This window comes from Schistocerca cancellata, chromosome 2, assembly GCF_023864275.1.
Source record: "Schistocerca cancellata isolate TAMUIC-IGC-003103 chromosome 2, iqSchCanc2.1, whole genome shotgun sequence".
Classification (NCBI taxonomy): Eukaryota; Metazoa; Arthropoda; class Insecta; order Orthoptera; family Acrididae; genus Schistocerca; species Schistocerca cancellata.
Window position 1 is genome coordinate 1,053,421,364 of NC_064627.1, and position 20,595 is coordinate 1,053,441,958.

Below are 20,595 nucleotides of genomic sequence, written 5' to 3' on the forward strand. Positions count from 1 at the left end.
CTGCATGATTGCTTCTTTCCACACGGAATCCCGCGGTTCATTCTCATGGCTCACGCAGTTCGAGTGCGAAAGACACGCAGCACCACTATCGGAGAAAAAACAAAACGATGCATCGGCCGGGACTCGAACCCGGGCCGCCCGCGTGGCAGGCGAGCATTCTACCACTGAACCACCGATGCTCAGCTAGTTCACAGCTTCCTGGTGCTTTCCGCGGCAGACGTCTGAGGGGAAAGTGGGACTGCCGTCCAGCGCCGTCGCATCCTCTCGAGAGAATGCTACAGACGCTGAATCCTGCACTGCACTGCTTAAAAATGATCGTCTAAGTACTCTTGCAGCGCACGCACGCGACGACTCTTGCCAAAGGACGCGAAACGTGCCTAGAGACGCTGCCTGGATGAGCTCGCCTACCCCGTAACGCGCCTACAGCTACGACCACCTTCAGGCGCCGCCGACAGGCGGGAAGCAGACACAGCGCGGCTCGCGAGGCGCGCGACGGAACTGTGCGGTGGTGGTGTAATGGTCAGCATAGTTGCTTTCCAAGCAGTTGATCCGGGTTCGATTCCCGGCCACCGCTGCAGGCTTTTACTTTTGCGTATGAGTACTTTTGCCACGCGTCCTTAAATTAATGTTTCTTTGCCCATCTTACTCGCTGCACGCCACCCTCTAGCGTGTGCGTCGATTCCCCTTGAGTCTCGACTTTGCTCAGCTGACGCGAGAGCTGACGCTCTCCAATCGGCCTATATCAAAAGGACAAGCACGCGAAACGACTGAGAGAGGTATGGCGAGGCGGGCACAACATTACTTATGCCTCGAGTAAATACCTGCTGCCTGTTATCATGTATTGTCTGATTTTACATGTTCTGTCAGACAAATTCAGTTTTATTACTAGTAGATTTCTTTTTTTTTTTCTTTGTTGAAAATTTTACAACACGCTCCTTCATTTCACTGTGGCCGCACGGCGCGACTTGGCATACCGAGAGGCAAAACGTGGCGCCAGTGCCCTTGACCGAATAGCGCTGCAGCTCCGAAACCGAAGAGGAAAGAGAAATACGAATTGAAACTGTCGACAGTGCCCTATGTTCGCAGGCGGTCACCCGCCCAAGCACTGACAACGCCCGACGTCGCGCAGTTGTGGTGATCGGACGAGAAACTGTGTGTTCAGCGTGCTGTGACCAGTGAAATGTTTTAGCGCGTCCCGACAAGTCGCGTTCGGGTCCCCTATCAGCTCCCACACAATGTGACGATTTCTTTGTCACCATACTTCCACGGGGAAATCGGCGTTGCCTTTTTGAAACAGTAAAATCGTAGTGGCCCGTGGGGGGATCGAACCCACGACCTTCGCGCTATTAGCACGACGCTCTAACCAACTGAGCTAACGGGCCTCGGTACAGACAGTCTCCCATTGCTTTGCGGGAATTGCTCTGCGTATTGCCATGTAACATTTCTATGGCAGCAATCCAACAGTGGACCAGCGTCTCTTCTCCCTCTATGCCGCTGCTCGTAGTAATTTCGTTGCGTGCCCGTTTCTCTCGACTGTTGTCAGCTGACGTTTACGAACCAGTAGCTATAATGCGAGGAGGACGTGAAACAGCATTTCGCACGGTCAAAACTTGTCGTGATTTGTTCCGAAAAAATTCCATTCCGGTACCGGGAATCGAACCCGGGCCTCCTGGGTGAAAGCCAGGTATCCTAGCCACTAGACCACACCGGACGTGCACATCGTTCTCCGGGTTTACACCCCCTCCACTCGCTTTCCGTGTCGCACTTTCCCTGTTTGCGAGCATCTTCTCGCGCATGGCAAAAGTCTCAGTCCATTTCTTTTGGCCTCGTTGTTACAGGGGTAGGAGGAAAAGCAAAGCTGTAAGTAGTAATATTTATTTACTTATTTCGCAAGTAAAGACCTGCTGCCTGTCATTATATAGCAGGTCATACATTGTGTGACTTTACATGTTATATCATACGAAATTCAGTTTTATTACTAGTACTTTTTTTCTTGAAAATTTTACAAAAGAACTGCAACTAGTAATAACAGGAAGTAAACATTTTCACGCTGAGTCGTTGAAGCCTTGTGGATAACAAACTACTAAGTGTTTCGCTCCTTCGCAACCCCAGAGCCGTCGACTTAGCTGTGAACGACAGTAAATTAAATGCCCCGGGTGAGGATCGAACTCACGACCTTAAGATTATGAGACTTACGCGCTGCCTACTGCGCTACCGAGGCTGGCGAACGCCACACCTTCTGGAATCTTGCTAAGTACCGAATACCAGTGGTACAGAGTCTGCACTCCCTGGCTCATTTTTTCTGTTGCTACACGTGCATTCCCGGCGCGGCAGGCAACTTGCGATGTTAGGCCGACGCCAGTATGTACAATAGCACGCAAGAGTCCAAACGAGCAGTCGTGCGCGCTGCATGATTGCTTCTTTCCACACGGAATCCCGCGGTTCATTCTCATGGCTCACGCAGTTCGAGTGCGAAAGACACGCAGCACCACTATCGGAGAAAAAACAAAACGATGCATCGGCCGGGAATCGAACCCGGGCCGCCCGCGTGGCAGGCGAGCATTCTACCACTGAACCACCGATGCTCAGCTAGTTCACAGCTTCCTGGTGCTTTCCGCGGCAGACGTCTGAGGGGAAAGTGGGACTGCCGTCCAGCGCCGTCGCATCCTCTCGAGAGAATGCTACAGACGCTGAATCCTGCACTGCACTGCTTAAAAATGATCGTCTAAGTACTCTTGCGGCGCACGCACGCGACGACTCTTGCCAAAGGCCGCGAAACGTGCCTAGAGACGCTGCCTGGATGAGCTCGCCTACCCCGTAACGCGCCTACAGCTACGACCACCTTCAGGCGCCGCCGACAGGCGGGAAGCAGACACAGCGCGGCTCGCGAGGCGCGCGACGGAACTGTGCGGTGGTGGTGTAATGGTCAGCATAGTTGCTTTCCAAGCAGTTGATCCGGGTTCGATTCCCGGCCACCGCTGCAGGCTTTTACTTTTGCGTATGAGTACTTTTGCCACGCGTCCTTAAATTAATGTTTCTTTGCCCATCTTACTCGCTGCACGCCACCCTCTAGCGTGTGCGTCGATTCCCCTTGAGTCTCGACTTGTCTCGACTTTGCTCAGCTGACGCGAGAGCTGACGCTCTCCAATCGGCCTATATCAAAAGGACAAGCACGCGAAACGACTGAGAGAGGTATGGCGAGGCGGGCACAACATTACTTATGCCTCGAGTAAATACCTGCTGCCTGTTATCATGTATTGTCTGATTTTACATGTTCTGTCAGACAAATTCAGTTTTATTACTAGTAGATTTCTTTTTTTTTTTCTTTGTTGAAAATTTTACAACACGCTCCTTCATTTCACTGTGGCCGCACGGCGCGACTTGGCATACCGAGAGGCAAAACGTGGCGCCAGTGCCCTTGACCGAATAGCGCTGCAGCTCCGAAACCGAAGAGGAAAGAGAAATACGAATTGAAACTGTCGACAGTGCCCTATGTTCGCAGGCGGTCACCCGCCCAAGCACTGACAACGCCCGACGTCGCGCAGTTGTGGTGATCGGACGAGAAACTGTGTGTTCAGCGTGCTGTGACCAGTGAAATGTTTTAGCGCGTCCCGACAAGTCGCGTTCGGGTCCCCTATCAGCTCCCACACAATGTGACGATTTCTTTGTCACCATACTTCCACGGGGAAATCGGCGTTGCCTTTTTGAAACAGTAAAATCGTAGTGGCCCGTGGGGGGATCGAACCCACGACCTTCGCGCTATTAGCACGACGCTCTAACCAACTGAGCTAACGGGCCTCGGTACAGACAGTCTCCCATTGCTTTGCGGGAATTGCTCTGCGTATTGCCATGTAACATTTCTATGGCAGCAATCCAACAGTGGACCAGCGTCTCTTCTCCCTCTATGCCGCTGCTCGTAGTAATTTCGTTGCGTGCCCGTTTCTCTCGACTGTTGTCAGCTGACGTTTACGAACCAGTAGCTATAATGCGAGGAGGACGTGAAACAGCATTTCGCACGGTCAAAACTTGTCGTGATTTGTTCCGAAAAAATTCCATTCCGGTACCGGGAATCGAACCCGGGCCTCCTGGGTGAAAGCCAGGTATCCTAGCCACTAGACCACACCGGACGTGCACATCGTTCTCCGGGTTTACACCCCCTCCACTCGCTTTCCGTGTCGCACTTTCCCTGTTTGCGAGCATCTTCTCGCGCATGGCAAAAGTCTCAGTCCATTTCTTTTGGCCTCGTTGTTACAGGGGTAGGAGGAAAAGCAAAGCTGTAAGTAGTAATATTTATTTACTTATTTCGCAAGTAAAGACCTGCTGCCTGTCATTATATAGCAGGTCATACATTGTGTGACTTTACATGTTATATCATACGAAATTCAGTTTTATTACTAGTACTTTTTTTCTTGAAAATTTTACAAAAGAACTGCAACTAGTAATAACAGGAAGTAAACATTTTCACGCTGAGTCGTTGAAGCCTTGTGGATAACAAACTACTAAGTGTTTCGCTCCTTCGCAACCCCAGAGCCGTCGACTTAGCTGTGAACGACAGTAAATTAAATGCCCCGGGTGAGGATCGAACTCACGACCTTAAGATTATGAGACTTACGCGCTGCCTACTGCGCTACCGAGGCTGGCGAACGCCACACCTTCTGGAATCTTGCTAAGTACCGAATACCAGTGGTACAGAGTCTGCACTCCCTGGCTCATTTTTTCTGTTGCTACACGTGCATTCCCGGCGCGGCAGGCAACTTGCGATGTTAGGCCGACGCCAGTATGTACAATAGCACGCAAGAGTCCAAACGAGCAGTCGTGCGCGCTGCATGATTGCTTCTTTCCACACGGAATCCCGCGGTTCATTCTCATGGCTCACGCAGTTCGAGTGCGAAAGACACGCAGCACCACTATCGGAGAAAAAACAAAACGATGCATCGGCCGGGAATCGAACCCGGGCCGCCCGCGTGGCAGGCGAGCATTCTACCACTGAACCACCGATGCTCAGCTAGTTCACAGCTTCCTGGTGCTTTCCGCGGCAGACGTCTGAGGGGAAAGTGGGACTGCCGTCCAGCGCCGTCGCATCCTCTCGAGAGAATGCTACAGACGCTGAATCCTGCACTGCACTGCTTAAAAATGATCGTCTAAGTACTCTTGCGGCGCACGCACGCGACGACTCTTGCCAAAGGACGCGAAACGTGCCTAGAGACGCTGCCTGGATGAGCTCGCCTACCCCGTAACGCGCCTACAGCTACGACCACCTTCAGGCGCCGCCGACAGGCGGGAAGCAGACACAGCGCGGCTCGCGAGGCGCGCGACGGAACTGTGCGGTGGTGGTGTAATGGTCAGCATAGTTGCTTTCCAAGCAGTTGATCCGGGTTCGATTCCCGGCCACCGCTGCAGGCTTTTACTTTTGCGTATGAGTACTTTTGCCACGCGTCCTTAAATTAATGTTTCTTTGCCCATCTTACTCGCTGCACGCCACCCTCTAGCGTGTGCGTCGATTCCCCTTGAGTCTCGACTTGTCTCGACTTTGCTCAGCTGACGCGAGAGCTGACGCTCTCCAATCGGCCTATATCAAAAGGACAAGCACGCGAAACGACTGAGAGAGGTATGGCGAGGCGGGCACAACATTACTTATGCCTCGAGTAAATACCTGCTGCCTGTTATCATGTATTGTCTGATTTTACATGTTCTGTCAGACAAATTCAGTTTTATTACTAGTAGATTTCTTTTTTTTTTTCTTTGTTGAAAATTTTACAACACGCTCCTTCATTTCACTGTGGCCGCACGGCGCGACTTGGCATACCGAGAGGCAAAACGTGGCGCCAGTGCCCTTGACCGAATAGCGCTGCAGCTCCGAAACCGAAGAGGAAAGAGAAATACGAATTGAAACTGTCGACAGTGCCCTATGTTCGCAGGCGGTCACCCGCCCAAGCACTGACAACGCCCGACGTCGCGCAGTTGTGGTGATCGGACGAGAAACTGTGTGTTCAGCGTGCTGTGACCAGTGAAATGTTTTAGCGCGTCCCGACAAGTCGCGTTCGGGTCCCCTATCAGCTCCCACACAATGTGACGATTTCTTTGTCACCATACTTCCACGGGGAAATCGGCGTTGCCTTTTTGAAACAGTAAAATCGTAGTGGCCCGTGGGGGGATCGAACCCACGACCTTCGCGCTATTAGCACGACGCTCTAACCAACTGAGCTAACGGGCCTCGGTACAGACAGTCTCCCATTGCTTTGCGGGAATTGCTCTGCGTATTGCCATGTAACATTTCTATGGCAGCAATCCAACAGTGGACCAGCGTCTCTTCTCCCTCTATGCCGCTGCTCGTAGTAATTTCGTTGCGTGCCCGTTTCTCTCGACTGTTGTCAGCTGACGTTTACGAACCAGTAGCTATAATGCGAGGAGGACGTGAAACAGCATTTCGCACGGTCAAAACTTGTCGTGATTTGTTCCGAAAAAATTCCATTCCGGTACCGGGAATCGAACCCGGGCCTCCTGGGTGAAAGCCAGGTATCCTAGCCACTAGACCACACCGGACGTGCACATCGTTCTCCGGGTTTACACCCCCTCCACTCGCTTTCCGTGTCGCACTTTCCCTGTTTGCGAGCATCTTCTCGCGCATGGCAAAAGTCTCAGTCCATTTCTTTTGGCCTCGTTGTTACAGGGGTAGGAGGAAAAGCAAAGCTGTAAGTAGTAATATTTATTTACTTATTTCGCAAGTAAAGACCTGCTGCCTGTCATTATATAGCAGGTCATACATTGTGTGACTTTACATGTTATATCATACGAAATTCAGTTTTATTACTAGTACTTTTTTTCTTGAAAATTTTACAAAAGAACTGCAACTAGTAATAACAGGAAGTAAACATTTTCACGCTGAGTCGTTGAAGCCTTGTGGATAACAAACTACTAAGTGTTTCGCTCCTTCGCAACCCCAGAGCCGTCGACTTAGCTGTGAACGACAGTAAATTAAATGCCCCGGGTGAGGATCGAACTCACGACCTTAAGATTATGAGACTTACGCGCTGCCTACTGCGCTACCGAGGCTGGCGAACGCCACACCTTCTGGAATCTTGCTAAGTACCGAATACCAGTGGTACAGAGTCTGCACTCCCTGGCTCATTTTTTCTGTTGCTACACGTGCATTCCCGGCGCGGCAGGCAACTTGCGATGTTAGGCCGACGCCAGTATGTACAATAGCACGCAAGAGTCCAAACGAGCAGTCGTGCGCGCTGCATGATTGCTTCTTTCCACACGGAATCCCGCGGTTCATTCTCATGGCTCACGCAGTTCGAGTGCGAAAGACACGCAGCACCACTATCGGAGAAAAAACAAAACGATGCATCGGCCGGGAATCGAACCCGGGCCGCCCGCGTGGCAGGCGAGCATTCTACCACTGAACCACCGATGCTCAGCTAGTTCACAGCTTCCTGGTGCTTTCCGCGGCAGACGTCTGAGGGGAAAGTGGGACTGCCGTCCAGCGCCGTCGCATCCTCTCGAGAGAATGCTACAGACGCTGAATCCTGCACTGCACTGCTTAAAAATGATCGTCTAAGTACTCTTGCGGCGCACGCACGCGACGACTCTTGCCAAAGGCCGCGAAACGTGCCTAGAGACGCTGCCTGGATGAGCTCGCCTACCCCGTAACGCGCCTACAGCTACGACCACCTTCAGGCGCCGCCGACAGGCGGGAAGCAGACACAGCGCGGCTCGCGAGGCGCGCGACGGAACTGTGCGGTGGTGGTGTAATGGTCAGCATAGTTGCTTTCCAAGCAGTTGATCCGGGTTCGATTCCCGGCCACCGCTGCAGGCTTTTACTTTTGCGTATGAGTACTTTTGCCACGCGTCCTTAAATTAATGTTTCTTTGCCCATCTTACTCGCTGCACGCCACCCTCTAGCGTGTGCGTCGATTCCCCTTGAGTCTCGACTTGTCTCGACTTTGCTCAGCTGACGCGAGAGCTGACGCTCTCCAATCGGCCTATATCAAAAGGACAAGCACGCGAAACGACTGAGAGAGGTATGGCGAGGCGGGCACAACATTACTTATGCCTCGAGTAAATACCTGCTGCCTGTTATCATGTATTGTCTGATTTTACATGTTCTGTCAGACAAATTCAGTTTTATTACTAGTAGATTTCTTTTTTTTTTTCTTTGTTGAAAATTTTACAACACGCTCCTTCATTTCACTGTGGCCGCACGGCGCGACTTGGCATACCGAGAGGCAAAACGTGGCGCCAGTGCCCTTGACCGAATAGCGCTGCAGCTCCGAAACCGAAGAGGAAAGAGAAATACGAATTGAAACTGTCGACAGTGCCCTATGTTCGCAGGCGGTCACCCGCCCAAGCACTGACAACGCCCGACGTCGCGCAGTTGTGGTGATCGGACGAGAAACTGTGTGTTCAGCGTGCTGTGACCAGTGAAATGTTTTAGCGCGTCCCGACAAGTCGCGTTCGGGTCCCCTATCAGCTCCCACACAATGTGACGATTTCTTTGTCACCATACTTCCACGGGGAAATCGGCGTTGCCTTTTTGAAACAGTAAAATCGTAGTGGCCCGTGGGGGGATCGAACCCACGACCTTCGCGCTATTAGCACGACGCTCTAACCAACTGAGCTAACGGGCCTCGGTACAGACAGTCTCCCATTGCTTTGCGGGAATTGCTCTGCGTATTGCCATGTAACATTTCTATGGCAGCAATCCAACAGTGGACCAGCGTCTCTTCTCCCTCTATGCCGCTGCTCGTAGTAATTTCGTTGCGTGCCCGTTTCTCTCGACTGTTGTCAGCTGACGTTTACGAACCAGTAGCTATAATGCGAGGAGGACGTGAAACAGCATTTCGCACGGTCAAAACTTGTCGTGATTTGTTCCGAAAAAATTCCATTCCGGTACCGGGAATCGAACCCGGGCCTCCTGGGTGAAAGCCAGGTATCCTAGCCACTAGACCACACCGGACGTGCACATCGTTCTCCGGGTTTACACCCCCTCCACTCGCTTTCCGTGTCGCACTTTCCCTGTTTGCGAGCATCTTCTCGCGCATGGCAAAAGTCTCAGTCCATTTCTTTTGGCCTCGTTGTTACAGGGGTAGGAGGAAAAGCAAAGCTGTAAGTAGTAATATTTATTTACTTATTTCGCAAGTAAAGACCTGCTGCCTGTCATTATATAGCAGGTCATACATTGTGTGACTTTACATGTTATATCATACGAAATTCAGTTTTATTACTAGTACTTTTTTTCTTGAAAATTTTACAAAAGAACTGCAACTAGTAATAACAGGAAGTAAACATTTTCACGCTGAGTCGTTGAAGCCTTGTGGATAACAAACTACTAAGTGTTTCGCTCCTTCGCAACCCCAGAGCCGTCGACTTAGCTGTGAACGACAGTAAATTAAATGCCCCGGGTGAGGATCGAACTCACGACCTTAAGATTATGAGACTTACGCGCTGCCTACTGCGCTACCGAGGCTGGCGAACGCCACACCTTCTGGAATCTTGCTAAGTACCGAATACCAGTGGTACAGAGTCTGCACTCCCTGGCTCATTTTTTCTGTTGCTACACGTGCATTCCCGGCGCGGCAGGCAACTTGCGATGTTAGGCCGACGCCAGTATGTACAATAGCACGCAAGAGTCCAAACGAGCAGTCGTGCGCGCTGCATGATTGCTTCTTTCCACACGGAATCCCGCGGTTCATTCTCATGGCTCACGCAGTTCGAGTGCGAAAGACACGCAGCACCACTATCGGAGAAAAAACAAAACGATGCATCGGCCGGGAATCGAACCCGGGCCGCCCGCGTGGCAGGCGAGCATTCTACCACTGAACCACCGATGCTCAGCTAGTTCACAGCTTCCTGGTGCTTTCCGCGGCAGACGTCTGAGGGGAAAGTGGGACTGCCGTCCAGCGCCGTCGCATCCTCTCGAGAGAATGCTACAGACGCTGAATCCTGCACTGCACTGCTTAAAAATGATCGTCTAAGTACTCTTGCGGCGCACGCACGCGACGACTCTTGCCAAAGGCCGCGAAACGTGCCTAGAGACGCTGCCTGGATGAGCTCGCCTACCCCGTAACGCGCCTACAGCTACGACCACCTTCAGGCGCCGCCGACAGGCGGGAAGCAGACACAGCGCGGCTCGCGAGGCGCGCGACGGAACTGTGCGGTGGTGGTGTAATGGTCAGCATAGTTGCTTTCCAAGCAGTTGATCCGGGTTCGATTCCCGGCCACCGCTGCAGGCTTTTACTTTTGCGTATGAGTACTTTTGCCACGCGTCCTTAAATTAATGTTTCTTTGCCCATCTTACTCGCTGCACGCCACCCTCTAGCGTGTGCGTCGATTCCCCTTGAGTCTCGACTTGTCTCGACTTTGCTCAGCTGACGCGAGAGCTGACGCTCTCCAATCGGCCTATATCAAAAGGACAAGCACGCGAAACGACTGAGAGAGGTATGGCGAGGCGGGCACAACATTACTTATGCCTCGAGTAAATACCTGCTGCCTGTTATCATGTATTGTCTGATTTTACATGTTCTGTCAGACAAATTCAGTTTTATTACTAGTAGATTTCTTTTTTTTTTTCTTTGTTGAAAATTTTACAACACGCTCCTTCATTTCACTGTGGCCGCACGGCGCGACTTGGCATACCGAGAGGCAAAACGTGGCGCCAGTGCCCTTGACCGAATAGCGCTGCAGCTCCGAAACCGAAGAGGAAAGAGAAATACGAATTGAAACTGTCGACAGTGCCCTATGTTCGCAGGCGGTCACCCGCCCAAGCACTGACAACGCCCGACGTCGCGCAGTTGTGGTGATCGGACGAGAAACTGTGTGTTCAGCGTGCTGTGACCAGTGAAATGTTTTAGCGCGTCCCGACAAGTCGCGTTCGGGTCCCCTATCAGCTCCCACACAATGTGACGATTTCTTTGTCACCATACTTCCACGGGGAAATCGGCGTTGCCTTTTTGAAACAGTAAAATCGTAGTGGCCCGTGGGGGGATCGAACCCACGACCTTCGCGCTATTAGCACGACGCTCTAACCAACTGAGCTAACGGGCCTCGGTACAGACAGTCTCCCATTGCTTTGCGGGAATTGCTCTGCGTATTGCCATGTAACATTTCTATGGCAGCAATCCAACAGTGGACCAGCGTCTCTTCTCCCTCTATGCCGCTGCTCGTAGTAATTTCGTTGCGTGCCCGTTTCTCTCGACTGTTGTCAGCTGACGTTTACGAACCAGTAGCTATAATGCGAGGAGGACGTGAAACAGCATTTCGCACGGTCAAAACTTGTCGTGATTTGTTCCGAAAAAATTCCATTCCGGTACCGGGAATCGAACCCGGGCCTCCTGGGTGAAAGCCAGGTATCCTAGCCACTAGACCACACCGGACGTGCACATCGTTCTCCGGGTTTACACCCCCTCCACTCGCTTTCCGTGTCGCACTTTCCCTGTTTGCGAGCATCTTCTCGCGCATGGCAAAAGTCTCAGTCCATTTCTTTTGGCCTCGTTGTTACAGGGGTAGGAGGAAAAGCAAAGCTGTAAGTAGTAATATTTATTTACTTATTTCGCAAGTAAAGACCTGCTGCCTGTCATTATATAGCAGGTCATACATTGTGTGACTTTACATGTTATATCATACGAAATTCAGTTTTATTACTAGTACTTTTTTTCTTGAAAATTTTACAAAAGAACTGCAACTAGTAATAACAGGAAGTAAACATTTTCACGCTGAGTCGTTGAAGCCTTGTGGATAACAAACTACTAAGTGTTTCGCTCCTTCGCAACCCCAGAGCCGTCGACTTAGCTGTGAACGACAGTAAATTAAATGCCCCGGGTGAGGATCGAACTCACGACCTTAAGATTATGAGACTTACGCGCTGCCTACTGCGCTACCGAGGCTGGCGAACGCCACACCTTCTGGAATCTTGCTAAGTACCGAATACCAGTGGTACAGAGTCTGCACTCCCTGGCTCATTTTTTCTGTTGCTACACGTGCATTCCCGGCGCGGCAGGCAACTTGCGATGTTAGGCCGACGCCAGTATGTACAATAGCACGCAAGAGTCCAAACGAGCAGTCGTGCGCGCTGCATGATTGCTTCTTTCCACACGGAATCCCGCGGTTCATTCTCATGGCTCACGCAGTTCGAGTGCGAAAGACACGCAGCACCACTATCGGAGAAAAAACAAAACGATGCATCGGCCGGGAATCGAACCCGGGCCGCCCGCGTGGCAGGCGAGCATTCTACCACTGAACCACCGATGCTCAGCTAGTTCACAGCTTCCTGGTGCTTTCCGCGGCAGACGTCTGAGGGGAAAGTGGGACTGCCGTCCAGCGCCGTCGCATCCTCTCGAGAGAATGCTACAGACGCTGAATCCTGCACTGCACTGCTTAAAAATGATCGTCTAAGTACTCTTGCGGCGCACGCACGCGACGACTCTTGCCAAAGGCCGCGAAACGTGCCTAGAGACGCTGCCTGGATGAGCTCGCCTACCCCGTAACGCGCCTACAGCTACGACCACCTTCAGGCGCCGCCGACAGGCGGGAAGCAGACACAGCGCGGCTCGCGAGGCGCGCGACGGAACTGTGCGGTGGTGGTGTAATGGTCAGCATAGTTGCTTTCCAAGCAGTTGATCCGGGTTCGATTCCCGGCCACCGCTGCAGGCTTTTACTTTTGCGTATGAGTACTTTTGCCACGCGTCCTTAAATTAATGTTTCTTTGCCCATCTTACTCGCTGCACGCCACCCTCTAGCGTGTGCGTCGATTCCCCTTGAGTCTCGACTTGTCTCGACTTTGCTCAGCTGACGCGAGAGCTGACGCTCTCCAATCGGCCTATATCAAAAGGACAAGCACGCGAAACGACTGAGAGAGGTATGGCGAGGCGGGCACAACATTACTTATGCCTCGAGTAAATACCTGCTGCCTGTTATCATGTATTGTCTGATTTTACATGTTCTGTCAGACAAATTCAGTTTTATTACTAGTAGATTTCTTTTTTTTTTTCTTTGTTGAAAATTTTACAACACGCTCCTTCATTTCACTGTGGCCGCACGGCGCGACTTGGCATACCGAGAGGCAAAACGTGGCGCCAGTGCCCTTGACCGAATAGCGCTGCAGCTCCGAAACCGAAGAGGAAAGAGAAATACGAATTGAAACTGTCGACAGTGCCCTATGTTCGCAGGCGGTCACCCGCCCAAGCACTGACAACGCCCGACGTCGCGCAGTTGTGGTGATCGGACGAGAAACTGTGTGTTCAGCGTGCTGTGACCAGTGAAATGTTTTAGCGCGTCCCGACAAGTCGCGTTCGGGTCCCCTATCAGCTCCCACACAATGTGACGATTTCTTTGTCACCATACTTCCACGGGGAAATCGGCGTTGCCTTTTTGAAACAGTAAAATCGTAGTGGCCCGTGGGGGGATCGAACCCACGACCTTCGCGCTATTAGCACGACGCTCTAACCAACTGAGCTAACGGGCCTCGGTACAGACAGTCTCCCATTGCTTTGCGGGAATTGCTCTGCGTATTGCCATGTAACATTTCTATGGCAGCAATCCAACAGTGGACCAGCGTCTCTTCTCCCTCTATGCCGCTGCTCGTAGTAATTTCGTTGCGTGCCCGTTTCTCTCGACTGTTGTCAGCTGACGTTTACGAACCAGTAGCTATAATGCGAGGAGGACGTGAAACAGCATTTCGCACGGTCAAAACTTGTCGTGATTTGTTCCGAAAAAATTCCATTCCGGTACCGGGAATCGAACCCGGGCCTCCTGGGTGAAAGCCAGGTATCCTAGCCACTAGACCACACCGGACGTGCACATCGTTCTCCGGGTTTACACCCCCTCCACTCGCTTTCCGTGTCGCACTTTCCCTGTTTGCGAGCATCTTCTCGCGCATGGCAAAAGTCTCAGTCCATTTCTTTTGGCCTCGTTGTTACAGGGGTAGGAGGAAAAGCAAAGCTGTAAGTAGTAATATTTATTTACTTATTTCGCAAGTAAAGACCTGCTGCCTGTCATTATATAGCAGGTCATACATTGTGTGACTTTACATGTTATATCATACGAAATTCAGTTTTATTACTAGTACTTTTTTTCTTGAAAATTTTACAAAAGAACTGCAACTAGTAATAACAGGAAGTAAACATTTTCACGCTGAGTCGTTGAAGCCTTGTGGATAACAAACTACTAAGTGTTTCGCTCCTTCGCAACCCCAGAGCCGTCGACTTAGCTGTGAACGACAGTAAATTAAATGCCCCGGGTGAGGATCGAACTCACGACCTTAAGATTATGAGACTTACGCGCTGCCTACTGCGCTACCGAGGCTGGCGAACGCCACACCTTCTGGAATCTTGCTAAGTACCGAATACCAGTGGTACAGAGTCTGCACTCCCTGGCTCATTTTTTCTGTTGCTACACGTGCATTCCCGGCGCGGCAGGCAACTTGCGATGTTAGGCCGACGCCAGTATGTACAATAGCACGCAAGAGTCCAAACGAGCAGTCGTGCGCGCTGCATGATTGCTTCTTTCCACACGGAATCCCGCGGTTCATTCTCATGGCTCACGCAGTTCGAGTGCGAAAGACACGCAGCACCACTATCGGAGAAAAAACAAAACGATGCATCGGCCGGGAATCGAACCCGGGCCGCCCGCGTGGCAGGCGAGCATTCTACCACTGAACCACCGATGCTCAGCTAGTTCACAGCTTCCTGGTGCTTTCCGCGGCAGACGTCTGAGGGGAAAGTGGGACTGCCGTCCAGCGCCGTCGCATCCTCTCGAGAGAATGCTACAGACGCTGAATCCTGCACTGCACTGCTTAAAAATGATCGTCTAAGTACTCTTGCGGCGCACGCACGCGACGACTCTTGCCAAAGGACGCGAAACGTGCCTAGAGACGCTGCCTGGATGAGCTCGCCTACCCCGTAACGCGCCTACAGCTACGACCACCTTCAGGCGCCGCCGACAGGCGGGAAGCAGACACAGCGCGGCTCGCGAGGCGCGCGACGGAACTGTGCGGTGGTGGTGTAATGGTCAGCATAGTTGCTTTCCAAGCAGTTGATCCGGGTTCGATTCCCGGCCACCGCTGCAGGCTTTTACTTTTGCGTATGAGTACTTTTGCCACGCGTCCTTAAATTAATGTTTCTTTGCCCATCTTACTCGCTGCACGCCACCCTCTAGCGTGTGCGTCGATTCCCCTTGAGTCTCGACTTGTCTCGACTTTGCTCAGCTGACGCGAGAGCTGACGCTCTCCAATCGGCCTATATCAAAAGGACAAGCACGCGAAACGACTGAGAGAGGTATGGCGAGGCGGGCACAACATTACTTATGCCTCGAGTAAATACCTGCTGCCTGTTATCATGTATTGTCTGATTTTACATGTTCTGTCAGACAAATTCAGTTTTATTACTAGTAGATTTCTTTTTTTTTTTCTTTGTTGAAAATTTTACAACACGCTCCTTCATTTCACTGTGGCCGCACGGCGCGACTTGGCATACCGAGAGGCAAAACGTGGCGCCAGTGCCCTTGACCGAATAGCGCTGCAGCTCCGAAACCGAAGAGGAAAGAGAAATACGAATTGAAACTGTCGACAGTGCCCTATGTTCGCAGGCGGTCACCCGCCCAAGCACTGACAACGCCCGACGTCGCGCAGTTGTGGTGATCGGACGAGAAACTGTGTGTTCAGCGTGCTGTGACCAGTGAAATGTTTTAGCGCGTCCCGACAAGTCGCGTTCGGGTCCCCTATCAGCTCCCACACAATGTGACGATTTCTTTGTCACCATACTTCCACGGGGAAATCGGCGTTGCCTTTTTGAAACAGTAAAATCGTAGTGGCCCGTGGGGGGATCGAACCCACGACCTTCGCGCTATTAGCACGACGCTCTAACCAACTGAGCTAACGGGCCTCGGTACAGACAGTCTCCCATTGCTTTGCGGGAATTGCTCTGCGTATTGCCATGTAACATTTCTATGGCAGCAATCCAACAGTGGACCAGCGTCTCTTCTCCCTCTATGCCGCTGCTCGTAGTAATTTCGTTGCGTGCCCGTTTCTCTCGACTGTTGTCAGCTGACGTTTACGAACCAGTAGCTATAATGCGAGGAGGACGTGAAACAGCATTTCGCACGGTCAAAACTTGTCGTGATTTGTTCCGAAAAAATTCCATTCCGGTACCGGGAATCGAACCCGGGCCTCCTGGGTGAAAGCCAGGTATCCTAGCCACTAGACCACACCGGACGTGCACATCGTTCTCCGGGTTTACACCCCCTCCACTCGCTTTCCGTGTCGCACTTTCCCTGTTTGCGAGCATCTTCTCGCGCATGGCAAAAGTCTCAGTCCATTTCTTTTGGCCTCGTTGTTACAGGGGTAGGAGGAAAAGCAAAGCTGTAAGTAGTAATATTTATTTACTTATTTCGCAAGTAAAGACCTGCTGCCTGTCATTATATAGCAGGTCATACATTGTGTGACTTTACATGTTATATCATACGAAATTCAGTTTTATTACTAGTACTTTTTTTCTTGAAAATTTTACAAAAGAACTGCAACTAGTAATAACAGGAAGTAAACATTTTCACGCTGAGTCGTTGAAGCCTTGTGGATAACAAACTACTAAGTGTTTCGCTCCTTCGCAACCCCAGAGCCGTCGACTTAGCTGTGAACGACAGTAAATTAAATGCCCCGGGTGAGGATCGAACTCACGACCTTAAGATTATGAGACTTACGCGCTGCCTACTGCGCTACCGAGGCTGGCGAACGCCACACCTTCTGGAATCTTGCTAAGTACCGAATACCAGTGGTACAGAGTCTGCACTCCCTGGCTCATTTTTTCTGTTGCTACACGTGCATTCCCGGCGCGGCAGGCAACTTGCGATGTTAGGCCGACGCCAGTATGTACAATAGCACGCAAGAGTCCAAACGAGCAGTCGTGCGCGCTGCATGATTGCTTCTTTCCACACGGAATCCCGCGGTTCATTCTCATGGCTCACGCAGTTCGAGTGCGAAAGACACGCAGCACCACTATCGGAGAAAAAACAAAACGATGCATCGGCCGGGAATCGAGCCCGGGCCGCCCGCGTGGCAGGCGAGCATTCTACCACTGAACCACCGATGCTCAGCTAGTTCACAGCTTCCTGGTGCTTTCCGCGGCAGACGTCTGAGGGGAAAGTGGGACTGCCGTCCAGCGCCGTCGCATCCTCTCGAGAGAATGCTACAGACGCTGAATCCTGCACTGCACTGCTTAAAAATGATCGTCTAAGTACTCTTGCGGCGCACGCACGCGACGACTCTTGCCAAAGGCCGCGAAACGTGCCTAGAGACGCTGCCTGGATGAGCTCGCCTACCCCGTAACGCGCCTACAGCTACGACCACCTTCAGGCGCCGCCGACAGGCGGGAAGCAGACACAGCGCGGCTCGCGAGGCGCGCGACGGAACTGTGCGGTGGTGGTGTAATGGTCAGCATAGTTGCTTTCCAAGCAGTTGATCCGGGTTCGATTCCCGGCCACCGCTGCAGGCTTTTACTTTTGCGTATGAGTACTTTTGCCACGCGTCCTTAAATTAATGTTTCTTTGCCCATCTTACTCGCTGCACGCCACCCTCTAGCGTGTGCGTCGATTCCCCTTGAGTCTCGACTTGTCTCGACTTTGCTCAGCTGACGCGAGAGCTGACGCTCTCCAATCGGCCTATATCAAAAGGACAAGCACGCGAAACGACTGAGAGAGGTATGGCGAGGCGGGCACAACATTACTTATGCCTCGAGTAAATACCTGCTGCCTGTTATCATGTATTGTCTGATTTTACATGTTCTGTCAGACAAATTCAGTTTTATTACTAGTAGATTTCTTTTTTTTTTTCTTTGTTGAAAATTTTACAACACGCTCCTTCATTTCACTGTGGCCGCACGGCGCGACTTGGCATACCGAGAGGCAAAACGTGGCGCCAGTGCCCTTGACCGAATAGCGCTGCAGCTCCGAAACCGAAGAGGAAAGAGAAATACGAATTGAAACTGTCGACAGTGCCCTATGTTCGCAGGCGGTCACCCGCCCAAGCACTGACAACGCCCGACGTCGCGCAGTTGTGGTGATCGGACGAGAAACTGTGTGTTCAGCGTGCTGTGACCAGTGAAATGTTTTAGCGCGTCCCGACAAGTCGCGTTCGGGTCCCCTATCAGCTCCCACACAATGTGACGATTTCTTTGTCACCATACTTCCACGGGGAAATCGGCGTTGCCTTTTTGAAACAGTAAAATCGTAGTGGCCCGTGGGGGGATCGAACCCACGACCTTCGCGCTATTAGCACGACGCTCTAACCAACTGAGCTAACGGGCCTCGGTACAGACAGTCTCCCATTGCTTTGCGGGAATTGCTCTGCGTATTGCCATGTAACATTTCTATGGCAGCAATCCAACAGTGGACCAGCGTCTCTTCTCCCTCTATGCCGCTGCTCGTAGTAATTTCGTTGCGTGCCCGTTTCTCTCGACTGTTGTCAGCTGACGTTTACGAACCAGTAGCTATAATGCGAGGAGGACGTGAAACAGCATTTCGCACGGTCAAAACTTGTTGTGATTTGTTCCGAAAAAATTCCATTCCGGTACCGGGAATCGAACCCGGGCCTCCTGGGTGAAAGCCAGGTATCCTAGCCACTAGACCACACCGGACGTGCACATCGTTCTCCGGGTTTACACCCCCTCCACTCGCTTTCCGTGTCGCACTTTCCCTGTTTGCGAGCATCTTCTCGCGCATGGCAAAAGTCTCAGTCCATTTCTTTTGGCCTCGTTGTTACAGGGGTAGGAGGAAAAGCAAAGCTGTAAGTAGTAATATTTATTTACTTATTTCGCAAGTAAAGACCTGCTGCCTGTCATTATATAGCAGGTCATACATTGTGTGACTTTACATGTTATATCATACGAAATTCAGTTTTATTACTAGTACTTTTTTTCTTGAAAATTTTACAAAAGAACTGCAACTAGTAATAACAGGAAGTAAACATTTTCACGCTGAGTCGTTGAAGCCTTGTGGATAACAAACTACTAAGTGTTTCGCTCCTTCGCAACCCCAGAGCCGTCGACTTAGCTGTGAACGACAGTAAATTAAATGCCCCGGGTGAGGATCGAACTCACGACCTTAAGATTATGAGACTTACGCGCTGCCTACTGCGCTACCGAGGCTGGCGAACGCCACACCTTCTGGAATCTTGCTAAGTAGCGAATACCAGTGGTACAGAGTCTGCACTCCCTGGCTCATTTTTTCTGTTGCTACACGTGCATTCCCGGCGCGGCAGGCAACTTGCGATGTTAGGCCGACGCCAGTATGTACAATAGCACGCAAGAGTCCAAACGAGCAGTCGTGCGCGCTGCATGATTGCTTCTTTCCACACGGAATCCCGCGGTTCATTCTCATGGCTCACGCAGTTCGAGTGCGAAAGACACGCAGCACCACTATCGGAGAAAAAACAAAACGATGCATCGGCCGGGAATCGAACACGGGCCGCCCGCGTGGCAGGCGAGCATTCTACCACTGAACCACCGATGCTCAGCTAGTTCACAGCTTCCTGGTGCTTTCCGCGGCAGACGTCTGAGGGGAAAGTGGGACTGCCGTCCAGCGCCGTCGCATCCTCTCGAGAGAATGCTACAGACGCTGAATCCTGCACTGCACTGCTTAAAAATGATCGTCTAAGTACTCTTGCGGCGCACGCACGCGACGACTCTTGCCAAAGGACGCGAAACGTGCCTAGAGACGCTGCCTGGATGAGCTCGCCTACCCCGTAACGCGCCTACAGCTACGACCACCTTCAGGCGCCGCCGACAGGCGGGAAGCAGACACAGCGCGGCTCGCGAGGCGCGCGACGGAACTGTGCGGTGGTGGTGTAATGGTCAGCATAGTTGCTTTCCAAGCAGTTGATCCGGGTTCGATTCCCGGCCACCGCTGCAGGCTTTTACTTTTGCGTATGAGTACTTTTGCCACGCGTCCTTAAATTAATGTTTCTTTGCCCATCTTACTCGCTGCACGCCACCCTCTAGCGTGTGCGTCGATTCCCCTTGAGTCTCGACTTGTCTCGACTTTGCTCAGCTGACGCGAGAGCTGACGCTCTCCAATCGGCCTATATCAAAAGGACAAGCACGCGAAACGACTGAGAGAGGTATGGCGAGGCGGGCACAACATTACTTATGCCTCGAGTAAATACCTGCTGCCTGTTATCATGTATTGTCTGATTTTACATGTTCTGTCAGACAAATTCAGTTTTATTACTAGTAGATTTCTTTTTTTTTTTCTTTGTTGAAAATTTTACAACACGCTCCTTCATTTCACTGTGGCCGCACGGCGCGACTTGGCATACCGAGAGGCAAAACGTGGCGCCAGTGCCCTTGACCGAATAGCGCTGCAGCTCCGAAACCGAAGAGGAAAGAGAAATACGAATTGAAACTGTCGACAGTGCCCTATGTTCGCAGGCGGTCACCCGCCCAAGCACTGACAACGCCCGACGTCGCGCAGTTGTGGTGATCGGACGAGAAACTGTGTGTTCAGCGTGCTGTGACCAGTGAAATGTTTTAGCGCGTCCCGACAAGTCGCGTTCGGGTCCCCTATCAGCTCCCACACAATGTGACGATTTCTTTGTCACCATACTTCCAC

The 20,595-nt window shown here is 51.7% G+C and overlaps 42 non-coding genes across 42 annotated transcripts; 9 read left to right on the top strand and 33 right to left on the bottom strand.

Moving 5' to 3' along the window:
- Positions 1 to 108: 108 nt before the first annotated feature.
- Trnag-gcc (transfer RNA glycine (anticodon GCC)) lies at positions 109 to 179 on the bottom strand. Its single transcript has one exon. It is a non-coding gene; the product is annotated as a tRNA-Gly (tRNA).
- A 323-nt stretch (positions 180 to 502) lies between these two features.
- Positions 503 to 574, top strand: Trnag-ucc (transfer RNA glycine (anticodon UCC)). The gene has a single exon. It is a non-coding gene; the product is annotated as a tRNA-Gly (tRNA).
- A 734-nt stretch (positions 575 to 1,308) lies between these two features.
- Positions 1,309 to 1,382, bottom strand: Trnai-aau (transfer RNA isoleucine (anticodon AAU)). The gene has a single exon. It is a non-coding gene; the product is annotated as a tRNA-Ile (tRNA).
- Positions 1,383 to 1,639: 257 nt separating this feature from the next.
- On the bottom strand, positions 1,640 to 1,711 carry Trnae-uuc (transfer RNA glutamic acid (anticodon UUC)). Its single transcript has one exon. It is a non-coding gene; the product is annotated as a tRNA-Glu (tRNA).
- A 437-nt stretch (positions 1,712 to 2,148) lies between these two features.
- Positions 2,149 to 2,221, bottom strand: Trnam-cau (transfer RNA methionine (anticodon CAU)). Its single transcript has one exon. It is a non-coding gene; the product is annotated as a tRNA-Met (tRNA).
- Positions 2,222 to 2,514: 293 nt separating this feature from the next.
- Positions 2,515 to 2,585, bottom strand: Trnag-gcc (transfer RNA glycine (anticodon GCC)). The gene has a single exon. It is a non-coding gene; the product is annotated as a tRNA-Gly (tRNA).
- A 323-nt stretch (positions 2,586 to 2,908) lies between these two features.
- Positions 2,909 to 2,980, top strand: Trnag-ucc (transfer RNA glycine (anticodon UCC)). The gene has a single exon. It is a non-coding gene; the product is annotated as a tRNA-Gly (tRNA).
- Positions 2,981 to 3,724: 744 nt separating this feature from the next.
- Positions 3,725 to 3,798, bottom strand: Trnai-aau (transfer RNA isoleucine (anticodon AAU)). Its single transcript has one exon. It is a non-coding gene; the product is annotated as a tRNA-Ile (tRNA).
- Positions 3,799 to 4,055: 257 nt separating this feature from the next.
- Trnae-uuc (transfer RNA glutamic acid (anticodon UUC)) lies at positions 4,056 to 4,127 on the bottom strand. Its single transcript has one exon. It is a non-coding gene; the product is annotated as a tRNA-Glu (tRNA).
- A 437-nt stretch (positions 4,128 to 4,564) lies between these two features.
- Positions 4,565 to 4,637, bottom strand: Trnam-cau (transfer RNA methionine (anticodon CAU)). The gene has a single exon. It is a non-coding gene; the product is annotated as a tRNA-Met (tRNA).
- Positions 4,638 to 4,930: 293 nt separating this feature from the next.
- Trnag-gcc (transfer RNA glycine (anticodon GCC)) lies at positions 4,931 to 5,001 on the bottom strand. Its single transcript has one exon. It is a non-coding gene; the product is annotated as a tRNA-Gly (tRNA).
- A 323-nt stretch (positions 5,002 to 5,324) lies between these two features.
- Trnag-ucc (transfer RNA glycine (anticodon UCC)) lies at positions 5,325 to 5,396 on the top strand. Its single transcript has one exon. It is a non-coding gene; the product is annotated as a tRNA-Gly (tRNA).
- A 744-nt stretch (positions 5,397 to 6,140) lies between these two features.
- On the bottom strand, positions 6,141 to 6,214 carry Trnai-aau (transfer RNA isoleucine (anticodon AAU)). Its single transcript has one exon. It is a non-coding gene; the product is annotated as a tRNA-Ile (tRNA).
- Positions 6,215 to 6,471: 257 nt separating this feature from the next.
- On the bottom strand, positions 6,472 to 6,543 carry Trnae-uuc (transfer RNA glutamic acid (anticodon UUC)). Its single transcript has one exon. It is a non-coding gene; the product is annotated as a tRNA-Glu (tRNA).
- Positions 6,544 to 6,980: 437 nt separating this feature from the next.
- Positions 6,981 to 7,053, bottom strand: Trnam-cau (transfer RNA methionine (anticodon CAU)). The gene has a single exon. It is a non-coding gene; the product is annotated as a tRNA-Met (tRNA).
- A 293-nt stretch (positions 7,054 to 7,346) lies between these two features.
- Positions 7,347 to 7,417, bottom strand: Trnag-gcc (transfer RNA glycine (anticodon GCC)). The gene has a single exon. It is a non-coding gene; the product is annotated as a tRNA-Gly (tRNA).
- A 323-nt stretch (positions 7,418 to 7,740) lies between these two features.
- On the top strand, positions 7,741 to 7,812 carry Trnag-ucc (transfer RNA glycine (anticodon UCC)). Its single transcript has one exon. It is a non-coding gene; the product is annotated as a tRNA-Gly (tRNA).
- A 744-nt stretch (positions 7,813 to 8,556) lies between these two features.
- Trnai-aau (transfer RNA isoleucine (anticodon AAU)) lies at positions 8,557 to 8,630 on the bottom strand. Its single transcript has one exon. It is a non-coding gene; the product is annotated as a tRNA-Ile (tRNA).
- Positions 8,631 to 8,887: 257 nt separating this feature from the next.
- On the bottom strand, positions 8,888 to 8,959 carry Trnae-uuc (transfer RNA glutamic acid (anticodon UUC)). Its single transcript has one exon. It is a non-coding gene; the product is annotated as a tRNA-Glu (tRNA).
- Positions 8,960 to 9,396: 437 nt separating this feature from the next.
- On the bottom strand, positions 9,397 to 9,469 carry Trnam-cau (transfer RNA methionine (anticodon CAU)). Its single transcript has one exon. It is a non-coding gene; the product is annotated as a tRNA-Met (tRNA).
- A 293-nt stretch (positions 9,470 to 9,762) lies between these two features.
- Trnag-gcc (transfer RNA glycine (anticodon GCC)) lies at positions 9,763 to 9,833 on the bottom strand. Its single transcript has one exon. It is a non-coding gene; the product is annotated as a tRNA-Gly (tRNA).
- Positions 9,834 to 10,156: 323 nt separating this feature from the next.
- Positions 10,157 to 10,228, top strand: Trnag-ucc (transfer RNA glycine (anticodon UCC)). The gene has a single exon. It is a non-coding gene; the product is annotated as a tRNA-Gly (tRNA).
- A 744-nt stretch (positions 10,229 to 10,972) lies between these two features.
- Trnai-aau (transfer RNA isoleucine (anticodon AAU)) lies at positions 10,973 to 11,046 on the bottom strand. The gene has a single exon. It is a non-coding gene; the product is annotated as a tRNA-Ile (tRNA).
- Positions 11,047 to 11,303: 257 nt separating this feature from the next.
- On the bottom strand, positions 11,304 to 11,375 carry Trnae-uuc (transfer RNA glutamic acid (anticodon UUC)). The gene has a single exon. It is a non-coding gene; the product is annotated as a tRNA-Glu (tRNA).
- A 437-nt stretch (positions 11,376 to 11,812) lies between these two features.
- On the bottom strand, positions 11,813 to 11,885 carry Trnam-cau (transfer RNA methionine (anticodon CAU)). The gene has a single exon. It is a non-coding gene; the product is annotated as a tRNA-Met (tRNA).
- A 293-nt stretch (positions 11,886 to 12,178) lies between these two features.
- On the bottom strand, positions 12,179 to 12,249 carry Trnag-gcc (transfer RNA glycine (anticodon GCC)). The gene has a single exon. It is a non-coding gene; the product is annotated as a tRNA-Gly (tRNA).
- Positions 12,250 to 12,572: 323 nt separating this feature from the next.
- Positions 12,573 to 12,644, top strand: Trnag-ucc (transfer RNA glycine (anticodon UCC)). The gene has a single exon. It is a non-coding gene; the product is annotated as a tRNA-Gly (tRNA).
- Positions 12,645 to 13,388: 744 nt separating this feature from the next.
- On the bottom strand, positions 13,389 to 13,462 carry Trnai-aau (transfer RNA isoleucine (anticodon AAU)). Its single transcript has one exon. It is a non-coding gene; the product is annotated as a tRNA-Ile (tRNA).
- Positions 13,463 to 13,719: 257 nt separating this feature from the next.
- On the bottom strand, positions 13,720 to 13,791 carry Trnae-uuc (transfer RNA glutamic acid (anticodon UUC)). The gene has a single exon. It is a non-coding gene; the product is annotated as a tRNA-Glu (tRNA).
- A 437-nt stretch (positions 13,792 to 14,228) lies between these two features.
- Positions 14,229 to 14,301, bottom strand: Trnam-cau (transfer RNA methionine (anticodon CAU)). The gene has a single exon. It is a non-coding gene; the product is annotated as a tRNA-Met (tRNA).
- A 293-nt stretch (positions 14,302 to 14,594) lies between these two features.
- On the bottom strand, positions 14,595 to 14,665 carry Trnag-gcc (transfer RNA glycine (anticodon GCC)). The gene has a single exon. It is a non-coding gene; the product is annotated as a tRNA-Gly (tRNA).
- A 323-nt stretch (positions 14,666 to 14,988) lies between these two features.
- On the top strand, positions 14,989 to 15,060 carry Trnag-ucc (transfer RNA glycine (anticodon UCC)). The gene has a single exon. It is a non-coding gene; the product is annotated as a tRNA-Gly (tRNA).
- Positions 15,061 to 15,804: 744 nt separating this feature from the next.
- On the bottom strand, positions 15,805 to 15,878 carry Trnai-aau (transfer RNA isoleucine (anticodon AAU)). Its single transcript has one exon. It is a non-coding gene; the product is annotated as a tRNA-Ile (tRNA).
- A 257-nt stretch (positions 15,879 to 16,135) lies between these two features.
- On the bottom strand, positions 16,136 to 16,207 carry Trnae-uuc (transfer RNA glutamic acid (anticodon UUC)). The gene has a single exon. It is a non-coding gene; the product is annotated as a tRNA-Glu (tRNA).
- Positions 16,208 to 16,644: 437 nt separating this feature from the next.
- On the bottom strand, positions 16,645 to 16,717 carry Trnam-cau (transfer RNA methionine (anticodon CAU)). The gene has a single exon. It is a non-coding gene; the product is annotated as a tRNA-Met (tRNA).
- Positions 16,718 to 17,010: 293 nt separating this feature from the next.
- Trnag-gcc (transfer RNA glycine (anticodon GCC)) lies at positions 17,011 to 17,081 on the bottom strand. The gene has a single exon. It is a non-coding gene; the product is annotated as a tRNA-Gly (tRNA).
- A 323-nt stretch (positions 17,082 to 17,404) lies between these two features.
- On the top strand, positions 17,405 to 17,476 carry Trnag-ucc (transfer RNA glycine (anticodon UCC)). The gene has a single exon. It is a non-coding gene; the product is annotated as a tRNA-Gly (tRNA).
- A 744-nt stretch (positions 17,477 to 18,220) lies between these two features.
- Positions 18,221 to 18,294, bottom strand: Trnai-aau (transfer RNA isoleucine (anticodon AAU)). Its single transcript has one exon. It is a non-coding gene; the product is annotated as a tRNA-Ile (tRNA).
- A 257-nt stretch (positions 18,295 to 18,551) lies between these two features.
- Trnae-uuc (transfer RNA glutamic acid (anticodon UUC)) lies at positions 18,552 to 18,623 on the bottom strand. The gene has a single exon. It is a non-coding gene; the product is annotated as a tRNA-Glu (tRNA).
- Positions 18,624 to 19,060: 437 nt separating this feature from the next.
- Positions 19,061 to 19,133, bottom strand: Trnam-cau (transfer RNA methionine (anticodon CAU)). Its single transcript has one exon. It is a non-coding gene; the product is annotated as a tRNA-Met (tRNA).
- Positions 19,134 to 19,426: 293 nt separating this feature from the next.
- Positions 19,427 to 19,497, bottom strand: Trnag-gcc (transfer RNA glycine (anticodon GCC)). The gene has a single exon. It is a non-coding gene; the product is annotated as a tRNA-Gly (tRNA).
- Positions 19,498 to 19,820: 323 nt separating this feature from the next.
- Positions 19,821 to 19,892, top strand: Trnag-ucc (transfer RNA glycine (anticodon UCC)). The gene has a single exon. It is a non-coding gene; the product is annotated as a tRNA-Gly (tRNA).
- Positions 19,893 to 20,595: the final 703 nt, after the last annotated feature.